The 25,020-nt window shown below is 39.9% G+C and overlaps 1 long non-coding RNA gene across 1 annotated transcript; it reads right to left on the bottom strand.

Annotated features, from left to right (window-relative positions):
* Positions 1-995: 995 nt before the first annotated feature.
* Positions 996-2,217, bottom strand: LOC134631077 (uncharacterized). The gene is made up of 4 exons (XR_010094359.1): positions 2,107-2,217; positions 1,631-1,690; positions 1,443-1,533; positions 996-1,276 (listed from the first exon to the last, which is right to left on the bottom strand). It is a non-coding gene; the product is annotated as an uncharacterized LOC134631077 (long non-coding RNA).
* Positions 2,218-25,020: the final 22,803 nt, after the last annotated feature.

Here is a 25,020-nt window from a genome sequence, read left to right as displayed (position 1 = left end):
ACCTGGGCTGGTTTTTTTTTTTACTGTAAACGAGACAAACATATATCTAAAAGCATAATTACGATAAATGAGCCGTTTTTGAGATTGACCTTGATTTTGTTTTGTGGTCAATAGCCAGTGAATGGGAATACTAGGGGGCCAGGTCATAAATTTGAGCGCATCAAAATCAATACAGTAAAAAAAAAAAACAGCCCAGGTTGCGTTTTGGCAATATTTATCCTTTAAATCTACTTATGTAAAAGTGATACATAGACAACCCAGCCCTAATCACAATCACAATTTGTTGGAAAACGTATTTAAGTTTCCTATTGATTTATCATAGATAGGGCTGTGCGATATGAGCAAAATCTCATATCCCGATATAAGAATTCTATCGTCCCGATAACGATATAAATCACAAAAATGTAACATTTTCTGTAAATTCTGTGAATCTCGGGCAGCTCGTCTTGCGGGAAGTGTTTCCAGCTGCGCGTCATGTACTTTGAGTCGAGTGTTTTAACCGATGCATGAAACTATACATTTTTAGATATAAGTTGTAATGGCCGCCGTTTTCTTTGTATTTATTACACGGCGTGCTGCGGGGAAAAGCCTGTTCTAACCTTTTAGTCTAAGGTTTATTTTTTAAACAACTGTTGGCTCTTTTTTTACTTCTCATCTGTAAATAATCTGCTCTTTCACGTGATTCAGTTTATTTTGAAAAGTCTCAACAGGATCTTGAGCTTTATTGTGAAAGGTTTATGTGGAACATAAACAAGCGGACACGCGATGCTGTTACCGTCGTTGTTGCTAACCACAACGCATAAAAACAGGGGCTTGTCCGTCTGTAGTGTGGTTATATTAAATATAAGAGAAAGAGAGAACTTTAAGAAATTAATATAGCCACTACAGTGACCGTCAAAACAATGAAAAAATACTGCCGTAAACAGTTTATTTTGTGACAGCACGAAACAAACGATAGCGTAAATCATCCGATATATATCGTTATATCGAACAGCCCTAATCATAGAACTTGAAGTTAATGGCTGAATGCATGGTGATGAGACCTATCATTCAATCTACATTTTATAGCGTATGAAACTGCTCACCTCACTGCTCACTTGAATAATACCACTGCTTACCTCTTATTGAATCTTTGGGTGCAGACTTAATTGAAGAGCCTCGTATAAACAGGCAGGGTGTGATGTTTAGGGAAACCAAAGAATACAGGCGCCATCATTTCTGCCAGAAGACTCATGGGGTGCACCGAAGCTTTCATTGTGGACTGGCTAGATACCTTCTGCATTCAGAAAGAAAACAAGAAGGGCATACACCATAAACAATAATAACTGACAAAAATAATGAGACAAGAAATTAAAGTAACAAAATAAGTGCAAATCAAGTTTCCCTGTGTTGCAGTGTAGCTGAATGTTTTTCAACAATTTGATTTACGGTAAAACACATACCAAATATTTCCAGCCAAGGTTTGTTTCAATCTTCAGCATGTTTTTCCTGCCATTGTCTTGAAACTGTTTCATCTGTCCCTCTCATTTGATGCTGTTTACAAAAAGAAAACAGCAATATTGTAAAGGGAAAAAGGAAAATGAATTTAATGGGAAAAAAAAGAAAAAAAGATTATGACCTGAAATCTCACCATTTCCTGAGAGTCACAGGTCCTTTGAGTATCCTTATGGTTTCTGCTCAAATTCAGTGTCTGAAAAGGGCAGGAACAAAACAAACCTTTTTAATCATAATAAAGACAAAATAAGACTTAGAGACAGACAACAAAGAAATGTGTAAAATATGTACACCGAAAGAAACAACGTGGCTCATTCCGATGCAGTTTACAATGAAGCACGTAGCCCCTTGATGACTGAACTACCTTACCACAGAAATTACAGATTAACATAACTCCATGTACTTTGGTAATTCCTCCCTAGCAAATTAAGCAGCCAAACACAGAAACTAATCCAGAGCAATGCTTTCCTGGCGACAGTAATGCTAACTCAACTCACAAATGCTAACTTAATTCACAACCTCACTCATAAAAAACGAACTGCTAAAATTATCTATAAACGCTGGGCTGGTGGATTTTTATAACAGAGATTACTTGAAGTTGCATGTACTCACCTCACCTCGAACTAATTGTAAGCTGCCAGGATGTCTACAAATTCCGAAGATGCTGTGGTCCAAGCAGCCATAAATGGCGCTAATATAGGAGTTCAAAACTGTGTCCGTTAGCGAAGCCAAGTCTCCTGCATGAAAAAAAGAGCGGTTGGCACACGGCTCAGCAGCGCGCCGCGCTATTGGTCATTTTCAGGTGACGTCATCCCGCAATGTAACGTCGCTCTTTGTTTCTTTAGGAGGAGGCTCGAATTTGATCAGAAGTCACGTCTGCAGACCGCTGCAGCCACGTCTTGCCTTGCTTCCCCTTTTTTTGGTGAAATGGTTCGCTCATACTGCACAATGTTGCTACCAGAATTTTTTTTTCTCTGCAATTCGAACGTAAAACGTCTGTACACAGTTTACCAGCAGTTTAGCTACCAATCAACAGCGATCACACAAACTCAAAATTTAAGGCGGACCCACTTAAGGTGGTCTGATAATATGGCGTGAAACACAACAACATAAAGTTGTTTTAAAATAATAATTAAAAAAGATTATTGAAATCAATTTTATTCACAACCATGAACTTTATTTTTAACATCTTCTTTTGCTGTTGATTTTTTTTTATCAGAAGGTTAACAATGATAAACTGCAGGCCTAACTTTTAATCTGTATATCAGTATCTGAATTTTAAAATAAAAAAAAATACTATCAATTTTATTGTCTTTCACTGCTGATATTTCCTTTTTTTTAAATGGTATTTACTGGTTGTATTATTACAGTGGACCCTATTTTTTAACATCTTGCTTCTGTAAAAATGAATGTTTTTGTTTGCTTAAAAATCTACAGCTTTATACTGTGAATTCCAATGTGCACAACCCCAAAATATGTAGTTTTACTCAAATAATACCGTAAAATCTAAGTGTTTCAGACATTTTCAACATTACAATATTTAATTGTAAAATGTATGCATATTTTTTTGTTTTCACAGACAATATTTATAATTTCAACATTTTATTACAGTAAAAAACAAAGTTTTTTCCAGTCTCACAATTAACGGTTATTCAATCTATTTAATACAGTAAAAGGAAGTTTTTGGTTTTACGCTCCATTACCGTTGGAATTTGACAGTGTTTTGCTGTATATTTTACTGACTTTTGTTACAGTGAAGCACTTTGGAGACAGTCAGTAGAGGAAGAGGAAGAAACCTCCAGCAGAACCAGCCTCAGAGCGTCAGAATCAGAAGACTTTATTTATCCCCAAGGGGCAATTAACAAACAACAGAGCAGCATAACGTTGAAGAAGAGAGTGTCTCAAAGACATGCTGTGGAAGAGAACCAGAGAATAATAATAACTAATGATTAAATGTATAAACATATAGTGAGTGAGTGAAAAAAGGGGAGTGAAGAAGAAACACTCATGGGAGGTCTCCAGCCACATAAACCTATAAACCTGTAACTAACGGAGGTTTCAGAGTTACTTGATCAAGTCCTAACTATATGCTTTATCAAGAAGAAAAGTTTTAAACCTAATCTTAAAGGAGAGAGGGTGTCTGTCTTCCGAATCCAAAATGCGAGCAGGTTCCATAAAAGAAGGGGCCTGGAAGCTGAAAGTTCTGCCTTCCATTTTACTTTTAAATACACTAGAAAACACAAGCAAACCAGCAGTTTGCGAGTGAAGAGCTCTATTGGGGTGATATGGTACTTTAAGATAACATGGGGCCTGACTATAAGAAACAGCCTGTCACAGAGTAACACTGAAAAACTAGTTCATGAATTTATTACTTCTAGTCTGGACTGCTGTAATTTGTTATTATCAGGATGCCCTAAAATCTCCCTTAAATGCCTTCAGTTGATCCAAAACACTGCGGCAAGAGTACTGACAGAAAGAGAGAGCATATTTCTCCTATACTGGCTTTTCTTCACTGACTCACTGTTAAATCCAGAATCCCATTTAAAATCCTTCTCCTCAGGGAGGGGCAACCATATGCTATTGCCCCTTCCTAGGCCAAGGTAATTCCATTCAGATCTGGTTAAATATCATATTTCTACGTTTTTTAGGGTTGAGTACAGTAATCTAAGTTCTATCTGAATGTAGAATCAGGAAATTAGAGGTCATCCAGGACTGTATGTCTTTAAGACATTCCTGCAGTTTAAATAATTGGTGTGTGTTATCTGGCTTCAAGGATAGATAAAGTTGGGTGTCATCTGCATAGCAGTGAAAATGTATGCTATGTTGTCTAATGATACTGCCAAAGGGAAGCATGTATAATGTAAACAGAATTTGTCTCACCACTACATCCAGATGTACAGAATCCAATTTTTGGCATTTTGGATAGTGTTATCCCTATTACTGTCTCCATTTTTTTTTTAACTCAAAAGATGCATTGTGCACTAGATCCAGTAGTTTTTTGTGTGTAGTCCAAATATGGACTACAGACACTTGTATTTTGGTTGTCGTTTGTTTTGGCCTCTCAGTTGTTCCAATGGCTTTTCCAAGACATGAAAGAATTAAATAAATTAAATAAATTGACATTTTGTATCATGTTCTTTCCATTCCACAGTTGCTGGGATGGAATTCAATACCCGGAAAACACTGGTGTCTCTTTTGACATTTATGAGCCGCTCAAAATAAATCATGTCTAAGGCTACGTCCACACTAATGCATTTTCATTTGAAAACGGATTGTTTTCTCTCCGTTTTGGCCTCCCGTCCACACTGAGATGGCGTTTTCACTCATGGAAAACGCAGCGTTTTGAAAATGCTCTCGAAAATGCATACATTTGAAAAAGGTGCTTTCGCGTCGCAGTGTGGACAGCGAAAATGGAGACTTTCTAAAATGATTGCGCATTTTAGTCATATGATGCAGTCATGTGACCAATTAAACTAAGATAGCGGAGGGCATTATACAGTTGTTTTGTTTGCTCTCAATTTTGACAGCCCTATTAAAGATTAATATGAGTCTGTACATGCTCCAGATAGCTTTTCTTCAAATTCTTTAATTCTCACTCGCTTTTGCAACTTTGTATTTTTGTGTTACTCACAGCAACAACTCCAGCTCATTGTTAGTCCATTTAAAAAACTCGATGCTTTTCCTCAACATTTTGCTGTGACGTTTCAAAGAGCCGGAAAGTATATAAGCAGCAGACAGAAATGAGGCAGGTCGAATCTTCTTGCATTTCACTCATGCGCAGTACAGGAACGTAAGCGTTTGAGGCCGTTTCAATGTGGACGCGCAACTCTGTGAAAACGACTGAAAACCCTAGTGTGGACGCGGAGCGTTTTCAGACGAAAACGCCGTTGTCAAATCTATCCGGGCTACTATCCGTGCCCGGATAGAGCCTAATAAGCTCTTTGCAGCACAATCCTTTTTACTGATTGCATGATTATTATCATCTGTGGTTGTTTCGTTTATATACCACTCCTCTGGGTTTCAGGCTTGTCTATGCTGCTTTTTCTTTTTTTGTTTTTGTTTTTTCCATTTTTATGCAGGGCCTCTCTTATGAACATCTAGTCCTCCCTATCAAGGCATACTAAATGTGTGTTTATGTGTGTCAGTTCCTACACCTTCAGAATACAACTAGAATGCAGTATGTAGAGTATAGTGGGCCAAAAATTACTCATTGTCTCTGTCTGCTGGAGGCAGAAAACAGCGGCTGCTTTAGGCCAGTTTCCTGCTGATACACAGCGTAGAATGTGCGATCTGTAAGTTCTGTCTGTCAGGATCTATTCTGTCTTTATATTTTGCATCTCACTACCAAAATTTACAGCAGACACACATTAGTACATGTAGTCAAAAGAAACAAACGGATGGAAATATGAACATCGCAGCTACCATTGGGATGATGGTCTCTTAGGTATGTTGCAGCAAGAAGCATTGGTAACAACTTTTTATTTTCCTCCTGGATCAGTTTGGCACATTGGTGACTTGCAGTGGGAAGTCAAATTAGTGCAGTGCTGCACTAATTTGCCACTGAATTGCACCACCAATTCAGTGGCAAATTAGAATGCAAACAAACTAAAGAAAGATGTAGGTACAGAAACTGCAAATATCCTGGACAAAAGACTTCATGAACACTGGAAACATGAACGTAACAGACTGGAAACATCAGATCAAAACCAACAGCATGAAAGAGATTAGCACATGCCATTAAATGCTCAGCATTTGCCTTTCTGTTTTATCCCATTTCTATACATTTCTGAAATATACACTTCAACACTCAAACATTTTCAGGATATGACTGGTCTGTCTGTGAAGGTTCTCAGTCATCCAGTCATCGTAGTCTAAGGAGCTTGGAAAGAAAAGCGTCTGGAGTCCAGACGCTATTCTTTCCAAGCTCCTTAGACATATGACTGGTCCACTGTACGTACATGCTGCTCTCCTTTTTCATCTGGCATTTATCACATGGAATAAAAATTCTCAAAATTATTCCAGTGTATCAATTTTTAAGTGATATCAAATCCTCCCTGTATCTGTGACACAAAAACTTTTCTTTGAGTTGTGCCCTTTAGAATAACTACATTTTTCATGCAAACCAGACTGAATGAAAAAAAGGCTCTTAACCAAAATGTAGCAAATAACCTAATACTGCAGCTTTGGAAAAGTAAAAAAAAATTAATTAATTAAAAAAAATTTGGTTTTTTTTTGTTTGTGTCTGTATATTCAGTTCCTCACATAAAGAAATTTTATAGGACTACAAGTGGACATGAACTGAGGACACAAAGGTCGGTGTGGGAAGCTGTTGGGATTGAGGTGAACATTATGGTCAGACTTAGTATTTGGTTGTTTCAGGTCAAAGAGGATAGTAGTGCGCCTCTGAAAGGATGAAGGGGTTAAGCTTCACCCCACCCATCTCCTCACCCATTCTGCACTGTCCAAGCCTGGATGACCTCCAAACAAAACCATCAGAATGTCCTGTCCACGGGGGGGCTATTGTTCTATAAAGTAGGTCAGAGCCCGCAGCTATCACAATCAATTTGGACTGATCGGAGACTATTGAGAATGAAGACAGCAAGATATAGGCTGCACAGCCGATCACACTTGTTGATATAAACTGAAGGAACAGGAATTAATTATAGTGTTCTTTCGATTTCATCACCCTCTTTCTAATTTTCATGTGTCAGGCCTCCTTATCCTTCTAGTCATTGTTCTGTCCCACCCGTCCCAACCTTTCTCCTCTACATTAATACTCCTTCTTTCCTCATCCTTTTGTATATTGTAATTAGTCATGTGGAGCATATGGAGCATCACATTACATAAGCCAACAGCAGCTGCAGCAGGATTCAACATAATGCAAATCAGGGGCCACATTTGTTTTGCAGAACACTTCTACAGCATTCATCTGCATTAATATTAAACTTTATGGATTTATTCTTTATACTTTATGGATGTCACAGGAACAAGGAGCTAGAACAATAACTTGTTGGTGCTGGCCTCTTCCTTTCGCAAGACAATGAAACTACATTCATAAACTATTGCTTCCTAGCCTGTAGTATTAATGTTGCATTAGTAAAATATAAAGATTGGTGTTGATTAGATGCAAAAGTAGGTTTTGGTTTCAGAACTACTTGCAAACACTGTACATATAAATGATTCTTTGTTCATTTCTGGGCTATACCTTTTGTGTTTTCTTTGCCATTCTCATTGTCAAACCACACTGCATAAAAAGTAATTAGTCAGTGTAATATAACCATATTTTAAATGCCTTTTTAGACACAATAAGGTCAATGGTAGTGGCTGAAAAAGAAAAAGAAAGTCCTTTATAACGGAATAGTTCATCTATCCAACCATTTTCTGGGGCCCCACTAGATGCCTCGTTATATCCCAAAAAGGTTGATTCTGTTCATCTGGACGTAGCGTTTTCAGTGTGAGAAACATTTCATCACTCATCCAAGTGACTTCTAAAGTCTCTGCTGACAGCAGGTTTCCCTTTTCACATAAATGGCCTCCTTGACTGCCTGCTCAAACTAGCATCCCTGTCCAGGATGTGTACATCCTCATCATTGAAAGAGTGTCCACTGGTCTGTAGGTGTAAATAGTGGAGTCCTGGCCTGACGAGTTAGCTTCTGTGTTGTGCCATCTGCTTCACCAGAGGTTGTTTGTATTCCCTGATGTATAAATCACGGCAAACCCTTGGCACTTAACAGTGTACACTACGTTACGGTGTTTGTGTCAGGGGACCGGATCCTTTGGGTGGACCAATTTTTAGCCCAGTGTGTTTTGGGGTTTAAAAGCCACAGAGACACAGTGTTTAGAAAAAAAATGTGTCTCAACTGTTCCGATACTCCTGACACATATGGGATCTCTAAGGGTTTTTACTTAAGTAGCAGTTGTCCTTCTTCTCTCCTGGATCGCCTGGAGCTGTCTTTAGGCACCTTCTCAGCTTTGACAAATGTCCAGCTGGGATAACCACATTTACTCAGAGGGCCTTCTTGATGTGATGTTCTTCTGCTTCCCTGGCCGCTGTGTCTGCGGGGACACAGCGGCCAGGGGTTGTAGTGTCCCGATGACACCCAGTTTGTGCTCCAATGGATGGTGAGAGTCAAACCTTAAATACTGATAAACTTTTAAATGTCCCCTATTACTGATGGAAATCTCACAGTCTAAGAAGGCTAACCAGCCACTTTTCATATCGTCCCTGGTGAACTTGATGTGTTGGTCCACTGAGTCAATGTGATCCGTGAATTTTGGTGCATCCTGAAATTTGATTTTCGCCCAGGTGTCATCCACATACCAGAACCAATGACTTGGTTGTGTTCCTGGGTAGGATAACATGGCCCTCTTTTCCCCTCCCACATGTAAAAGTTGGCCACAATGGGTGAAACTGGGGAAACCATGGCACACCCATGTTTCTGCCTATAGTACTGACCCTTGTATGTGAAATAGGTGGAATTAAGACACTGTTTATAAGGTTGGGGAAACCTGCAGTCAGCTGAGACTGAAGAAGTCACTTGGATGAGTGATGAAATGTTTCTCCCACTGAAAATGTCCAGATGAATAGATCAACCTTTTGGGATTTACTGACTTGGATGATTGAGCATACATCAAGACATACCGTGTTATACTTTTTACAATATATTTTTTAGAATGTTGACACCAGCACATAGTGCTAAATATGATATAAATTGATCTGATTGTGTTTAGTATTTAGATATACAATTTTTTGCTTATTTAAGTGTTTTTATCGATTTCTATTTTGTTCTTTTTAGGCTTATTCCAGGGCAAAATGCGTTATTTGTAGATAATTTATTTATAAGCTGTTTGACCTAAGTAAGACATGGTCCTAATTGGCTATTACTGTCAGGGCTGCTTAGCATGTGACCAATCATAGGTGATTTAAGAGGGTGCTGGTGCGCTTGACAAACATCATTGTGATGGACCGAGCAGCAAAGGAAACTTAGGCACAGGTTAAAGTCCAAAAAAAGGATTTTTTATTTAACCCAAAAAACATTATTGGTTAACTCATGCAAAAAGAATCAAAATCTTGGGCCCATAAAAGAGGTCAAAATAACAGAACTCTACTCAAAGTTGACAACAATACTGATAACTCAAACAAACTGACCTAACTTAACGAGACACAGGGGAAACTTAAATAGTGGCTGATCAGCCCACAAAAACACAAGAAGGGGTAAAACACACAAAACCTAACTAAACCTAACATAATGAACTCCAATTCCCCCCCATGGTCCCGGGTTATGGAATGAACCAATTTGCAGTCCTCCTTTAAAGCTCGCTCCGCCCCTTTTCCACCTCTTGGCTCCTCAATCAAGGGACTGGAGCAGCTGCAACAAAGGTAACTCAGAAAACAAAGATTAAATCATACATAACAGTGTAAACTAAAATGTGCGCACTTATTTTAGAATGCAGTGTTATGTGAGTATGTGAATTAATTCTAAACCAAACCAGTTATTCATTGTCCTGTAAATTAATTCCTATATTTAAAGACAAATGTGAATGCAATGTTATGTAAAAGCCTCTACACTAATATGGTGGATATTACCACTGTGTAGCTGTAAGCGCAGCCATCACAATCATCATCTAAGATGCAATAAATAAGGTATGCTGAAGTCCTGCATTGTATGAGCTGTTAATCCCTTGTTTTGTGCTTATATTTGTTCAGTGTCTCACCTGCCCAACATAGTGGCATTTGTAATGTCTACACCTAAGCACCAGACTATCTGTGTTTGTTGCAGAAACAATGATGTGGCTTAACACTCCAATGCTAGGTATTTAATGCAAGATCCCAACAAGCTCGGACCCAGTATCTTTCACCCAAACATTTGGTAGTGAACACAAGTAAGACTGGCTCAAATGGAGCTAGCTTTTTCACCTCTTCACCTCCCTTCAGTAAGAGCATAATTATAGACTAATGGGTTCATTAGCCATGTGTTATTCTAAGGTTTGAATTAATCCTGGGTGCCTGTTTCCTAGCTTCTGCCACCATATGGACCAGACTGGAATATACTGGCACAATGGTACATCTGATGAAAAAAGTGGACAGTTGGCTAAGGTATTATGTAATGTTCTTATATTTGCTGATTAAGTAGTTATCTGATAATGTTATTTTGGTCTTTTGATGGTAAGTGTAGCATATGAATGAACTTATCTTGTCTGGAGAATGTTCCTCACTACTCCCCATTACATTACATTTACATTTATGCCCAACATTATATCTTGGTTCCATCAAAAAACATAGTGAAGTCTTATTATTCTGTACATTTTGGTAAGTGAAAGAGTAAAGTTCTGAAGTATGTAATGTGAAACCTAAATTATGCAGCTATCAGAAAATCCCACTGAGTGGGACTCAGCAGGAAACTGGCCTGAGTGGGACTTATGATGCATTATTTGACTAAAAACACTCTTGAAAATTGGGCCTGGCATTGTCCTGTAATTACCCTTTCTTCCACAGAGGCAGCCATTGGGCTGAGGGTGGTCCCATCTTGATGTTTAGTAAGGTTTGGTGTGGTATTTTGTTTGTCAAACACTGGGATGTCCTTTTTCTCTGAGTTTCTGTAGGTAGCTACTGTCCATGTTTATGTTTCATTCCAAATATGCCAGATGCAGAGTTTTGTTCATCTAATATTTTCTAGTGAAGATTAACATGACAACTATAACTGGTTCTATCAGTCACACATCAGCCATGCTAATCTCATTTGAGGTTTACAAAAAAATAAATAAATTTTGTCTTTATATCTAATTGGAAGCATATGCCTTCAGTCATCTTATAAAATAACCATTACTTTATTTTTGTTGTTTTGTTGTCTTGCTACTATGTGGTTGTTTTGCATATCAGTGCCATTCTTTGTTTGTGAGCCTTATGTCTTGTAATCCTCAATTGATAGATGTGTGATAATCAATACATTCAGCAGCTGTGGTAGCATGTTTGACCATAGGGGATTTACTTTAATAACTACACCACCCAAAGCCAGATCAGTCAGCCACATTTATCCCCTGATATTACTAATTAAAAAACTGTGTCTGTGTGCCCTTTGCTCTGTTCTTTAGATCAACAACTTTAATCTGTTGTAGTAAGGTATTAATTCCATTTGATAGATGTCAGCTTAGGTTTGTGACGATTAATGTGTGGCAGCATACTGTATTAGCGTGGGCCTCCCATTGTCAGCAGGGTGTGTGGATCATTCATTTTATGGGGGACAACTGTTTCATGGCTGAAATTGACAACCTTGCTCTGCTTCCTGAGTCTATAGGTGCTGTAACATAGTAATGTCATGTGCAGCCATTAAGAGGTCTGTTTTCTCATAATTTATTGAAACTGATTATATTAGGCAGTATTTAAGTGGTATAAAACACAAATCTATGAAGCAATGTAAAAACATGTTTTGTTCCAGACTTCTTACAAATTACAAAGCTGTAAAGGACTCAGGGAGCAGCTTATAAGAAATAATGAAAAACACTTACAGTGACAGAAATAGCCTATCATATATAATATTGCTAGTCATTATTATAGCAGCTGCCTCTAAATAATAGAGATTGTTTCCTGTGCTCATTGATCTCTAATGGTAAAAGGAAATGTGAAATATGCACATGATGAACTCAAAGGCCAAAATGTTCTTAAAAATTTAATGAGTCACACAAAATATCCTTTCTGCTATGACAAAAATGTATTATACCGGTTTTTATTTAAAATTTATAAAAAACTGATAAAACTTATATGGGTTTTTAAAACTTATATAAAACTGATAAAAATCAGAGCTTCTGAGATGCAAGTCTAAATCGGGCCTTACTCAGCTAGCACAGCAATAGTAGTGAACCTTTTATTGAGCATTTTGTTGGGGGTAACAGAAAGTTTATTTTAAGCATGACCATCCATCCATCCATCCATCCATTTTCTGAGAATTAACTGGGGCTGGGTCAGTGGGGGCAGCACCCTAAGTAGAAGCCCAGACTCTGCTTCCACTATGGAAGGCATGTCAGTGGGCCTGTGAAGATCTTCAAAGTATTCCTCCCACATTCTGACTATATTCTCAGTGCATATTGAATAGGGCAACACCTTCCCTTCCTGAGTCACCTGATGATTTGCCAAAATAGTTTGGAGGCCAACTAAAACTTTGTCTTAACTCCTCACATACCCAAGTTTTTTGCCTTGGCTACTGCCAGAGCTGCATTCCACTTGGCCTGTCGGTACTTGTCAGCTGCCTCCGGAGTCCCACAAGCTAACTAAGCTCAATAGCACTCAATTCAGGTTGATGACTCCTTTCACCTCCGGTGTTTACCATCTGGTTTGGGGATTACAACCACGACAGGCACCAACCACCTTACAACCACAGTTCTGTGCAGCCACCTGAACAATGGAGTTGCATGACATGATCCCTTCAGACTTAATGTCCCCAGTCTCCTTTCGAATGCTTTTGAATTTCTGCTAAAGGTGTGAATTGAAGATTTTGTAGACCAGGGCCTCTTGCAGGTGCTCCCGGTGAACCTATTCTATACCTTTGAATGTTTTTTTGCCTCAAAACCCACCTCAGTAGTAGTGGTTAGCATGAATGTAAACACATGAATGGCTTGAGGGTTAGGGTAAATAAAAGACCTCATAGTACCGTATCACCCCAATAGAGCACTTCACTCTCAGACTGCTGGTTCTGATGAGATTTAAAAGTAGAATAGGAGGCAGCAACTTCAGCTTTCAGGACCATCTTCTATGGAACCAGAATAGGCTTAAAACTTTCCTTTTTGATAATGTTTACAGTTAGGGCTGGATCAGTGACCCTGAATCCTGTCTTGGTTGTGTTCCAATAGGCTCTAGGCTCCTTTTTGATTATCTATGTGCTCACACACCACTCTGCATTTAATCATTAGTTATTATTAATCTCTGACTCTCTTCTACAGAGTGTTTTTTGTCCTGTCTCCCTCCCCTAACTACCAACCAATCGTGGCAGATGGCAGATTATATTAAACTCTTTATTTTCCAGACCCACAGCAAATTACAGTACAGGTACACACTGATCCCACAACATGTAAAAAGAGGGCTTGCATAAAAACAACTGTACCTAAAAGTGTACCTCAAAGTGACATTGTGGCTATACATTTAACACAAGCATGACAGGCCCTGGTTTCTGACCTGGTTCGGGAAATCACCCAGTTGATTGAAAACAGCTTAAAAGGAGGCACTCCAAAGGGAGGGGATTCTTTTATAGCTGCATGAAATGGAACCTTGAAAAGGTGCAAAAGGGTGTTAATAGGGGGGCTTAAAGGTTGAGAGGGAAAAAGGGAGGGGGGGGGGGCATCCCTCAAATAAAACTAAGAACCTGTAGGTACCTGAAAAAGTAGGTTTTGGGGATCACATCATATTTAGTCATTAGTTGTTCAAAGGCAGAGGAAACGCCCTCAGTATACAGATCATGAAAATATTTTATACACAAAGCAGACCACAGAAAGCAGCCTCCATCCCCTAGCATTAAAAACATGGTTGCTGCAGATGGGAGTTTGCAAGGAGAAAATCTGTGCGCCAAAACTGCACCTAAATTGAATGCAGATTTTAAGCGTTGTCGTCACTGATACAGTTTTACAGTATTCTGCACTGTCTGGACCACTAGCCCTATAAACCAGAGCAGCCAGAGACGATGGTACATGGAGATCTCCATTCTCAGCCACTCTGGGATGTCAAGTGCATCATTCATGTGCAGTATATGTAGGGTAGCTGCCCAGTAATAGAAGACGAAATTCAACATCACCTTTTCTCCTAACCTCTTAGGCCTCTATAAAGAAATATTTAACTTATCCTTAGGGGCTTTTTATTCCAAACAAAGCCCAAGACAGTGCCATCAAGTTTCCTGATAAAGGATTTGAGGATAAAATTGGGACACACTGAAATAGGAAGGAAAATTTTAGCAAAACATTCATTTTAACTAGGCTTATCTGACTAGCTATAGATAAGGGCACTAAGGACATTCTCTCAAAATCTTCCTGTATTCTCATAAGGACAACTGTAAAATTGTATTTAAACAAGTTTTTAAACCCACAGACTTATAAAATATATTCTAAATTGTTTTAAATTGGATTGTATAACAGGGAGTTTCAGGGTGCAGCACTGATCAGGAAAAATTTGTTCTTATCAAGAATCAGCTTGTAGCCAGAGGCCATGTCCACACTAATATGTTTTCTTTTGAAAACACATGTTTTTCTCTCCATTTTGGCCTCCCGTCCACACTGAGATGGCATTTTCGGTCAAAGAAAACGCAGGGTTTGAAAACGCTCTCCAAAGAGGATACATTTGAAAACGCAGTTTTCGCGTCCTGTGTGGACAGCGTAACTTTCGGCTTTCGGAAACTATGACACATTTTAGTCATATGATGCAGTCATGTGACCAATTAAACTAAGATAGCGGAGGGCATAATACAGCAGTTGTTTTGTTTGCTCTCAATTTTGACAAACCTATTAAAGATTAATATCAGTTTGTACATGCTCCAGATAGCTTTTCTTCAAATTCCTTAATTCTCACTCGCTTTTGCAACTTTGTACTTTTGTGTTACTCACAGCAACAACTCCACCTCATTGTCAGTCGATTTAAAACACTTTTCCTCGACATTTCGCTGTGACGTTTCAAAGAGCTGGAAAGTAAATAAACGGCAGACAGAAATAACGCAGGTCGAATCGTCTTACGTTTCATGCATGTGCAATACAGGAATGTAAGCATTTCAGTTGTTTCAGTGTGGATGAACTACTGTTCAGAAACGATTGAAAATGATAGTGTGGACGCAGAGATTTTTAGACGAAAACGCAGTTTTCAAATTTATCCAGATTAGTGTAGACGTAGCCAGAGATTGAACCAAACAAGTTAAAGACAGAGAGGACTTACCCGGCAAAGAAACATTTAAAAGCAAACCATCACGCCACTCGTAATTGGTGATTCTAAATAGCCACAGGTGTGAATGAGAGTGTGAATGGTTGTCAGTCTCTCTGTTTTTTGGCTATGTCATAGACTGCTGACTTCCTCGGTGTGTGCTCTGCCTTTGAGGTGAGAATGGTTCAGGCATTATTAAAGGGCAAGATCAGAGAGGCTAAGGACAATTAGAGGAAAAAGCTGGAGTGGAACTCCAGCAGAACAGCATGAGAGAGGTGTGGAGTAGCATGAAGACAATCACTGGACTCAGGCCATCCAACAGCAAGGGAGCTGGGGGCAGTGGAGACAGAGCTAATGAGTTGAATGTATTTTTCAACAGATTCGACACTACCCTTACCCCACCTGTCATTTTCACTAATGACCAGGTTCAGAGAAAAATGAGAAGACTCCACTCAGGCAAGTCTGCAGGACCAGATGGGGTGAGTCCCCGTGTCCTTAAGGCCTATTTCCCCCAGCTTTGTGGAGTCTTTCATAAATGTTCATGTTGAGTCTGAGTCTGCAGGGGGTCCCAGTGCTGTGGAAGACGTCATGTCTTGTCCAAAGACACGTCTCTGTACCAAAGACCCAAGTCCCAGTGGCCCCCAGAATTACAGGCCTGTGGCACTAACATTCCATGTTATGAAGGCCCTGGAAAGATTCATACGTGACCAGCCCCCGTCTTTCAGACCACATCAGGATCCCCTTCAGTTTGCTTGCCAGCCCTGCCTCGGAGCTGAGTACGCCATTATCTACCTGCTCAGTTGTGTCTACGCCCCTGTGGACCAGCCAGCGAGCACTGTGAGAGTCATGTTTTTTTTACTTTTCTTGTGCATTCAACACCATCAGGCCAACCCTCCTGGGTGATAAGCTGACAGCAATACAGGTGGATGGCTCTCTGGTGTCCTGGATTGTTGATTACCTCACAGGAAGACCACGATATGTGCTTCTTCAACATTGTGAAGATGCACATATTGAGATCAGCAACACAGGGGCAACACTGGGGCACCGCAAGGGACTGTCTTCTCCCCTTTCCTCTTCACCCTCTACACCAGAGACTTCAGCCACTGCACAGAGACCTGTGTCAGAAGTTTTCTGATGACTCTGCGGTGGTTGGATGCATTGGTGAGGGTGACGATTCAGAGTACTGGGCTGTGGTCGACTCCTTAGTCACGTGGTGTGAGCAGAATCATCTGCAGCTCAATGTGACAAAAACCAAAGAATTGATTGTGGACTTTAGGAAGACCAGGAAAACCTTGACCCCTGTTTCAATCCAGGGGGTCGATGTAGACATTGTGGAGGACTATAAATACCTCAGAGTACATATAGACAATAAACTGGACTGGGTTAAAAGCGCCACTGCACTCTACAGGAAGGGCCCGAGTCATCTCTATTTTTTTATAGCGGCTGAGGTCTTTCAACATCTGTGCTCAGGATTTTTTACGAGTCTGTTGTGGCCAGCACCATCCTCTATGCTATTGCATGCTGGGACAGCAGGTTGACACAGGAAATCATTCCTGCCTGTTCAACTCCTCCATCTAATGCACAGTACACACTAGGACTGGGCGATATATCAAGATTTTAAATATATCGCTATATTTTTAGACGAGATATGAGATGTGACCTTCACCTGCAGGCAACGACAAGATGGACACGGCGGCTATCAAAGAGGAGCTGGTTGGTAAAAAGAAAACATTTGGAGATTACTATTTTAGTGCTGCTGCGTTACTCTCGTTAAAATGACATTAACGCCATAACTGCATCGATGCGGCAAATCTCCATTAATGAGTTACTGCGGATCACCCCGTGCATGGGGCTGCACGGCGTCAACACGTTAGCGTTAGCATTTAGCTCGTTAACGCGTTGACGCCGTTCAGCTAGCACTACTAGTATTTTCACCATTTACAACAGCGCCATAAAATGCAAAATGAAAAGTGTGTGAAACTGATTTTATGTGGTACACGGCACTCAGCAATCTGTCAAAAATGTTTTAGTACGACTTTGGTAAGCTACGAAGCCGCACCGCTTGATGGATTGTTGGAGCATTACGGCTGCTGTAGTCAGGAGCCTTGCGGAGTAATATTACCGTAATATTACCGTATTGTGTGTTTATAAGGACCACAAATGCCACCTGTTAAGAGACATGGTTACGAAGCGGATTTCAAACTCAAGGCTGTCAGTCATGCAGTAGAACTTGCGAACAGAGCAGCTGCGAAATCTGCCTGTCTTTGTTATTATGCTCAGCGTCTTTTTAGTTTACATTTTGACTGCACAATTGTGAGCTTTTTGTTACGCACAAAAACAACATTGTTTTCTTTTATTTATGGAGCATTATTATTTAATAAATGCTGATAATTTATTTCTGAGTAATTTTTTCATGTACATCTGCGCTGTATGTTAATAAAAGTACCTGTGTGAGATCTGGGACACAGCGTGACTAAGAACTCTCTTTTTGTTTTTTGTTTTTAAATATTGAGATGTATATCGTATATCACCATCCAGCTAAAGGATATCGAGATGAATTTTGGGCCATATCGCCCAGCCCTAGTACACACTGTGATAGTTATACCCTTTTGCACATGCTCTACAGTAAAAAAACAAGTGACAGAGTTTCACAGGTTAAAGTTGTCAATCATATATTTTTCATCTCTGTAATAGTGATGTGCGAATCATGAACGAATCGTTCAATACTCGAGAATCACTTCACTGACTCGTGAATCATGATTCACAAGCCCAACTGACTCACTGACTCATCCCTGTTGCTGTTAGCAAACTAATTTCATTAGTAGAAATATATCTAGCTTATAATTAAAATTATGTGGAAAAAAACAACAGCCAGTTTCTTAACAAAAACATTTCTGCTCTGAACTGGAAGAAAAAACCCTGAGCAGAAAGCTCACATCAAGACAATCGCTCCTCGGTTCACAGTAGCATCGCTCTGCTAACATGCTAACAGCACATTTGAGTTATTCACCCCCTCCCTTCCTGTGCTGAATCATAGCGTAAGCGAATCACTCAGGACTCACTCACCCCCTCCCTTCCTGTGCTGAATCGTAGCATAAACGAATCACTCAGGACTCACTCACCCCCTCCCTTCCTGTGCTGAATCGTAGCGTAAGCGAATCACTCACTGACTCACCCCCTCCCTCCTGTGCTGAATCGTAGCATGAACGAATCACTCAGGACTCACTCACCCCCTCCCTTCCTGTGCTGAATCGTAGCATAAGCGAATCACTCACTCACTCACCCCCTCCCTTCCTGTGCTGAATCGTAGCGTAAGCGAATCACTCACTGACTCAGCCCCTCCCTCCTGTGCTGAATCGTAGCATGAACGAATCACTCAGGACTCACTCACCCCCTCCCTTCCTGTGCTGAATCGTAGCATAAGCGAATCACTCACTCACTCACCCCCTCCCTTCCTGTGCTGAATCGTAGCGTAAGCGAATCACTCACTGACTCAGCCCCTCCCTCCTGTGCTGAATCGTAGCATGAACGAATCACTCAGGACTCACTCACCCCCTCCCTTCCTGTGCTGAATCGTAGCATAAGCGAATCACTCACTCACTCACCCCCTCCCTTCCTGTGCTGAATCGTAGCGTAAGCGAATCACTCACTGACTCACCCCCTCCCTCCTGTGCTGAATCGTAGCATGAACGAATCACTCAGGACTCACTCACCCCCTCCCTTCCTGTGCTGAATCGTAGCATAAACAAATCACTCACCCCCTCCCTCACTCACCCCCTCCCTTCCTGTGTTGAATCGTAGCATAAACGAATAACTCACTCACTCACCCCCTCCCTCCTGGCTCACAGCTTCTTCTTCTTCTTGGTTGGCAACCATTGTTAAGGAGCATTACCCCTTCCTGGCACACAGCTCGGTGGACATTTAGATGAGAAAATATATATTTGACACATTTGAGGAAAATACTAATAAAATAAAATAAAAATAAATAAAATAAATGTTCCCTTTAGAAATCCTTTTTTTTTTTGCTCTTTTTTGTTCTATAAAAATAGTTGTTTTTCTTTTTCAATCACTCATCTTAGCAGTAGGATTTACATGAAGGAGAAACAAATTAAGTTTGAGTGAAAATGTAAATTTTTTGCACTCTCTGGTCAACTGACTCAGTGACTCAAATGACTCAAAAAACCCGATTCACTTTGGTGAGTGACTCATTCAAACTCGATTCAGTAAAAAGAATCGAACTTACCATCACTACTCTGTAATATTCTTGATATTTAAATTGAGCTATTCATATATATATTAGATCTTTTAAACTTTGTATTACAAAATTTGTATTGTTTAATTTGTTTAGTCTGTTACTGTTATTGTCTTGGAGCAACTGTAACCCACATCATTTCCTTAGGGATTGTGAAAGTATTCTGATTCTGCAGCCCAAAACAGGTGTTGTAACTTAATATTGCGGTGCTACATGTTTGGTTTATTTAAAGGAAGAGAACAAAGATGCTTCCACAACAGTGGACTTGAAGAGTGCAAGCGATAAGTGGTTACAATCTACATGGATGTGTCATTTTGAAAATGAGAGGAAATAATATAAATCTTACGATTGGCATACAATTCCTACCCATCATCCCCACACACAAACAAAGTAGTTCCTAATCCACAGAGATGGCTTCGACCGTCTATCTGGGGCAGATGGTACGCCCTGCTGGTTGCCAGGCCATGACCCTCCTGCTTTTGATCCTATTAGCAGGTGAATGAGGAGATGGACATTAAAATGACAGTCCGGGACTGGCTTCCATTTGGCCACCCAACCTGAATACTCATTAGCCCATATATTTCCCCCATTGAAGAATATTGCACAAGGCTTCCACAAATTCTACAAATTTTTTAACATCAAAGTGTGTTCTCAGTGGTGTGGAGAAAGACAATAAAGTGAGACAGACACTTCAGGATCAACCAATAATATGAGTAGAGTTTGAGTATGAGTATGTTTTATGGGCACTTCATATTCTGCCAGTATATAGTGGACCCAAAATGCAAGACGTCAGAGACTGGAGCTGAAGTTAAAGGAAGCTACTGATGCTTATCAATCCAGTGAGTTAATAGAGTCCAGAAAAAAAAACTAGAGAACAAAACCAGGGAATCTGGCATTCTGGCATTTTTTTTAAATTGCTTAAAAATGTACAATTTATTCATATCTTTCAGGGGGAAAAGTCACACTGATGATGTAGAAGTCTCAAAAATTCACAAAAAACTGCATGTATCAAATATGATACATTAGGTGTTAAGGGATTAAACATAAATCATTCTCGCAACCAAAAAAAATCATAAATTCACAAAAACTCAAAAAACAGCATCCAAAACCCAGGACGATGACACACTTTAAGGTGAAAGGTTTCAAAGTTCAATCTTTCAGTTTCAAGTTCAGACTTTATCAAAGAAACATTAAAGCAATCTACTGTGTTTGTAGAAAGAAGTTTCCTAAGCTGATACTGCAGCCATCTTTCACTTAATTCAATTCAATTCAATTTTATTTATATAGCGCCAAATCACAACAACAGTCACCTCAAGGCGCTATATATTGTACAGTAGATCATACAATAATAGATACAGAGAAAAACCCGACAATCATATGACCCCCTATGAGCAAGCACTTTGGCGACAGTGGGAAGGAAAAACTCCCTTTTAACAGGAAGAAACCTCCGGCAGAACCAGGCTCAGCGAGGGGCAGCCATCTGCTGCGACCGGTTGGGGTGAGAGAAGGAAAACAGGATAAAGACATGCTGTGGAAGAGAGACAGAGATTAATAACAGGTATGATTCAATGCAGAGAGGTATATTAATACATAGTAAGTGAGAAAGGTGACTGGAAAGGAAAAACTCAATGCATCATGGGAATCCCCCGGCAGCCTACGTCTATTGCAGCATAACTAAGTGTAGTGAAGTAGATTTTGGGGTAGGATTTTACGTGATGTCCGCAAATGCAGCACTAACATCCACACCTTCCCAGCTAATAATTAGCGGCCTTATAAGAAACAGCTGCGCTTCACTACCACATGGAGGCATTTGGCAGTCTTTTCCCATCCAAGGTGGCTGAGAGCATTAGGCAGCTAAGCACTGCAGATCTCCTCAGGAAAGCTGCTCATTTTAGTATTGCCCTTTAGAGAGTGGATTGTGCCATACTGCTGCTGTCTTGTTTTGTCTCATTCCGTCTTGTTCGTTTTATTCTGTCTTGTTGTGGCCTGTTATCTTACAAACATTTATGGACTGGCCTCGACTGACTCCTGGTTTTATGGGCTTTTACTCGAAATTGTTTGCTATATTTTAATCTTGCTTTTATAAAGTACTGTAACTTAGGGTGTATTTGTTTTATTTATCTTTTACTATTTTGTTTAACATTTTATGCTTTATTGCTTTAGTGGAGGTTGTTGAGGGGCTAGGCACGTGAGGTGGAATCCCCTCCCCAATGCATGAGAGTGTACACACCGGGCATAGGTAGATTGCACGATCTAGATTTCAGTGTGAGTGACAGTGAGGTTTGCAGTGGAACTACACAGGTGAGTAATTAGTTGCACCCTTGGGCACTCCTCTCTGTAGGTTGCCGCCTCAAGTGGCCGGTCTCCACCATTTTGTTTAGTTATTTTATCAAGCTGTTATGGTTTTAGGGTAGCATCGTGGCAGCGAGCCTGGTCATTTTTATCATTGTTTGTTAATAAAGTGTTTTAATTAACTGTCTTGCAGTTTCAGCCCTGCTACCTTAAGAACTTTTCTGATTTTACAGCTCTATGCTTTTAGTAGTTTTTCTTAACAAATTTTGATTTGTAAAACTGATCTGCCTCACCTCTGCTGTTAATAACAAGCCTGTGGGCTTTGGTAGCTAGTGTAACATCTACATTGGCTATAAAAATCTTTCCTGGGGTGTACCTCTTCCCCCAGGTGGCGTTGTCAACATCCCTTAGTCACCTTCCCTGGTTATCCTTCATTCGCGCCACCACATAAGGGAGGATTCAGAGTCACCTGGTCCAGCCCTAACTATATGCTTTACCAAAAAGGAAAGTTTGAAGCCTAATCTTAAAAGAAGAGATAGTGTCTGTCTCCCGAATCCAAACTGGAAGCTGGTTCCACAGAAGAGGGGCCTGGAAACTGAAGGCTCGCAGTGCGAGAGCGAAGTGCTCTAATAGGGTGATATGGTACTACAAGGTCATTAAGATAAGATGGGGCCTGATTATTTAAGACCTTGTATGTGAGTAGCAGGATTTTGAATTCAATTCTGGATTTAACAGGGAGCCAATGAAGAGAAGCCAATACAGGAGAAATATGCTCTCTCTTTCTAGTCCCTGTCAGTACTCTTGCTGCAGCATTTTGGATTAATTGAAGGCTTTTCAGGGAGTTTTTAGGACATTCTGATAATAATGAATTACAGTAGTCCAGCCTGGAAGTAATAAATGCATGAACTAGTTTTTCAGCGTCACTCTGAGACAGGATATTTCTAATTTTAGAGATGTTGCGCAAATGGAAGAAAGCAGTCTTACATATTTGTTTAATATGTGCGCTGAAGGACATGTCCTGGTCAAAAATGACTCCAAGGTTCCTCACAGTGTTACTAGAGGCCAAGGTAATGCCATCCAGAGTAAGAATCTGGTTAGATACCATATTTCTAAGATTTTCAGGGCCGAGTACAATAACCTCAGTTTTATCTGAATTAAGAAGCAGAAAGTTAGCGGCCATCCAGGTCTTTATGTCTTTAAGACATTCCTGCAGTTTAACTAATTGTTGTGTGTTATCTGACTTCATGGATAGACAGAGTTGGGTGTCATCTGCATAGCAGTGAAAATGTATGCTATGCCTTCTGATGATACTGCCTAAGGGGAGTATGTATAATGTAAACAGAATTGGTCCTAGCACTCTACCCTGTGGAACTCCATAATTAACCTTGTGTGTGAAGAGGACTCTCCATTTACATGAACAAATTGAAGTCTATTACATAGATACGATACAAACCACTGCAGCGCAGTACCTGTAATACCTACAGCAAGCTCTAATCGCTCTGATGGGATATTATGGTCGACAGTATCTAACGCCGTATTGAGGTCTAGCAAGACAAACACAGAGACGAGTCCACTGTCAGAGGACATAAGAAGATCATTTGTAACCTTCACTAAAGCTGTTTCTGTGATGAGCTCTGAAACCTGACTGAAACTCTTCAAATATTGTATTTTTCGGACCATAAGGCGCACTATCGATGAACGGGTCTGTTTTCATACATAAGGCGCACCGGATTATAAGGTGTATTAAGCAAAACAAAACAGTCAGATAAGTCAAATTTTACTTAACTCATTCCTCTTGCTTTGTCCACTTCCGTACCATTGATTCATTAATGTTGAATTCTCTCGCAGCTGCTCTATTCCCCTGTTGTTGCAGTATATTAATGACTAACCTCATATTGTGGATGGATTATCTCAGCTGTTCTCCTGACTGAAGTTTGGTCCGTTTACAGCATCCTGCCATGCGATTGCATTTGTCCCTAACCATCGGGAACCCTCGCGTTAACTTTTATCGAGTGAAAAAAGCATAGCATTTATCTTCCAGCTTCAATGTGTTTATGTTATGCTAACATAGCTGTGTCGCTAGCAGTCACGTAGCACATCATTGTATACCAGCTAGTCCAACTTCAGTAACCCTACAAACGGCACTGCTGTTTAGTTTTCTGTCAAAACAACACAAAATATTCACACAAAATCCTGCCAAACAGCCATTTATTTTAAAATCAGCTCATTGTTATTGCCATACTGTCAGTTATTATTATTAATATCATCAGCATCATCAGCATCATTTACAGACATTAAAACTACAGGAAATTTGAGAAATCTGTGGGGATTTTTTTTTAACAGCAATTCTAGCAAGGCTCCTACTTAGTACACTAGCCATATCAGGAAGTTGCCAACCACTCAGCAAGAACTACAACAAATTACAGATGCTTTCTCTAACCAACCAATAGGAATCCTCTCTTTTTCAATAGGCAGAAGTCTTCTAGCACAGAATAGATTTTTTGTTTTAAAACCTGAAAAGCCAAATTTGTAGGCATGTGTGTTTGCTGGTTGATGGCAATTCTATCATTCAACTACTGCAAAGCTGAAAGAATACATACATGCAAAGAGTTAGTTACCCCAAAACCTTTTGACTAGAGAAAAGATAAGATTCTGATTATTTCACCATCTGCATCTGTTAAGTGCAGGTGGTGAAATAATCAGACAAATTCAAGGAATAGTAAGAAACTTGGTTATTCATGAACAAATTCCAAATAAGCTGAGTGACAGCAGCAAGTTGTCCTGCATGCTCTCACCCTACACCTAAATCAAGTGGATTTTTTTTTTCCTGTAAGAGGATATCTGACACAAACCAGTCTCTTTCAGTCTGACAGTACATGTAGATGATAGAGAAGTACTCTGAACACTGTGTTTGCTATGTTGGAATATTTAAATAGCGGGGTTACATTGCCCCTCTTATAACTTCAGAAAGAGAGAAGTCTGTGTGCGTATTTGAAAATGATCTGGAAACTGAACTGTCTCAAAAAAACTAATCTTTGCAGGAAAAGTGAATGTTATGTGGATTTGAAGAAAATTAGGATTAATTTGAATTAAG

This window comes from Pelmatolapia mariae, linkage group LG1 (assembly GCF_036321145.2).
Source record: "Pelmatolapia mariae isolate MD_Pm_ZW linkage group LG1, Pm_UMD_F_2, whole genome shotgun sequence".
In the NCBI taxonomy this organism is placed as follows: domain Eukaryota; kingdom Metazoa; phylum Chordata; class Actinopteri; order Cichliformes; family Cichlidae; genus Pelmatolapia; species Pelmatolapia mariae.
The sequence above is the reverse complement of the archived record's forward strand: the minus strand, read 5'-3'. Positions and strand labels throughout refer to the sequence as shown.